The sequence below is a fragment of the Borostomias antarcticus genome (assembly GCF_949987555.1).
Source record: "Borostomias antarcticus genome assembly, chromosome: 30".
Lineage (NCBI taxonomy): Eukaryota > Metazoa > Chordata > Actinopteri > Stomiiformes > Stomiidae > Borostomias > Borostomias antarcticus.
In genome coordinates, this window is record NC_140263.1 from 4460634 (window position 1) to 4463133 (window position 2500).

Sequence of the window (2500 nt, forward strand, 5' to 3'; positions counted from 1 at the left end):
TTACCTCATAAAAGTATTCATTAGACGTTGGATGGGAGACAAAAGGGTGACAGTCGGAGTAAGCATCAGAGAAGGACAGTATCATTCCATTTGATCCCTTTAATCGCATTTTCAAAATGAGTTTGTTCCCCTTTAGGGGGAAGTTGGCTAGGCGCTAAGTTGGCTAGGCTTTCTGGCTCCAGGGCTAAAACGCTTTTTGGACAGTTTCCTAACAATAAGGGTTAAATTATGGTCAGATAACCCTGTGTTCATGTGTTCGTGTAGAGAGTGGGTCGTATGCCCACCTCCCTTGTTCTCTGTAAAGCGCATTGTGTTGCCTCTGGGTATGAAATGCGCTATACAAATAAAGCTTTGATTGATTGATTGATTGATTCATATTGAGGATCTTAATAATTGTCTCTGGCTTATTTGCGAATATTAGGTCTATCCGTGTGCTGGAGGACTGGGTTATTGTTGTCGGTCCCTTAACTAACTGTGTCAAGTCAAAGTCTAGTGGTTACTGTAGTTTATTTGGATGGATGGTTACTGTAGTTTATTTGGATGGATGGTTACTGGTCACTTCAGTCCAGAAGTAGTCCAGAAGTGACTACCACAAAAACGACAAAAACCTCAAACAAAAGTCCACACACAGTATTTCCCAAGCCCCCCCCACCCCCCCAAGAAAAAAGAGAATGGCAATATATCACAGCAGAATATTGAAGCTGTAACACAATATAATCAATTATTCATCGACTACCGTGGCCGTTCGCCGACTCGGCACTTCGACCAACGTCCGAGCTGCATTTCTATCTGGCTCAGCCCAGGCTGGCCTCATGATGGGGGGGTCACTGCTCTATCTGGAGCACCCCAGGCTGGCGTCATAGTGGGGGGGTCACTGTTCTATCTGGATCAGCCCAGGCGGGCCTCATGATGGGGGGGGTCACTATTCTATCTGGATCAGCCCAGGCTGGCGTCATGATGGGGGGGTCACTGTTCTATCTGGATCAGCCCAGACTGGCCTCATGATGGGGGGGTCACTGCTCTATCTGGAGCAGCCCACCTCCGTGGTGGAGGGGTCGGGCGCGGGGTCGTTGCTCACTGCAGGGGGGCGGTGACAGCTTGTAGATGAGGGAGCCGCCGACCCGCCCGTACGCAGCGCCCGGGACACCAGCTGTGCCCATTGTTGGGGCGTGTGTAATAATGAGATGAGATAAATTTCCGCAAATGAAGGGAAATGTAGGCTATGCGTTTATCGACAAAATAAAGGATGCGTTTTGCACGTGCACGATTTTCCGCGCACGCGCTTCACTTAAAAGTGAGCCCCCCCCGAAAGCCATGGTATAGTTCGCACACTGCGTGCATGTGTGTGTTTATGCATCTTTGCATGTTTCTGTGTGTGTGTGTGTGTGTACGTGCGTGCGTGCGTGCACGTATTGTACATGTATATGGATAATAGCATTAGTAATGTAAATCCCCGTGACCGCCCCCCCCCCGCACACAAACGGGTGTGTGGTTGGTTTTATCCACCCCTCCTATGGGGGGGGGTCACGGGGATTTACATTACTAATGCTATTATCCATATACATGTACAATACGTGCACGCACGCACGCACGTACACACACACACACACACAGAAACATGCAAAGATGCATAAACACACACATGCACGCAGTGTGCGAACTATACCATGGCTTTCGGGGAGGTTCACTTTTAAGTGAAGCGCGTGCGCGGAAAATCGTGCACGTGCAAAACGCACCCTTTATTTTGTCGATAAACGCATAGCCTACATTTCCCTTCATTTGCGGAAATTTATCTCATCTCATTATTAATAATTCATATATATTAATATTTTTCTAGAGTGAAGCTTATGACATTGCGCGCACCGCTTCCATGTGTGTGAATCAGCTCGTCAATCATAGGCTAGCTAATTTTTTGCATTATGATGAAGATACTGAAAAATAGAAATGCATTGCATTGGAAAAAAATTGCATATTGTAAAAATTAATTTAGAGACCCACCCAAAATTTCTCAAATCGTTTTTTCAGGGGGGCTCATGCGTTGTTAGGGGGGGCTGAACCCCCCCCCCCCTAGCTCGCACACTGCACGCACACACACACACACACACACGCACACACACACACACACACACACGGGTCTGTGATTGACACCCTGATTTGTTTTATTCATATTGCCCCTTCCTAAAATATGTAAATGCCGGGAGAGATGATTTTAAAATAGACCCACTGGGCAGAGCCAGGCCAGCATCACACTTCTGACACCACATATGGAGGAAGAACCCCCCCCCCTCTCCCCCCCTCTCCCCCCCCCCCCCCCCCCGCCCCGTACAGTACGTACAGTAGCCACTAGCCAGGCTCGCTGACCTCCCTTCAAACCCATACAAGACTGTTAGCATGTCTAGTGAGCCTTCACAACCAGGAAACGTCTTTCCTCCTCTCTCTCCACAGCCAGGAAAGACGTTCTTCTCGTCTTCTGTCCCGCGTATCTCCTTCTTCCCTCTCT

At 48.5% G+C, this 2500-nt stretch overlaps 1 protein-coding gene across 1 annotated transcript in view; it reads right to left on the reverse strand.

Annotated features, from left to right (window-relative positions):
* Nucleotides 1–2500, reverse strand: part of dennd1a (DENN/MADD domain containing 1A) — a gene marked incomplete at its 3' end in the record, with an annotated part of 103457 nt that overhangs the window by 18560 nt on the left and 82397 nt on the right.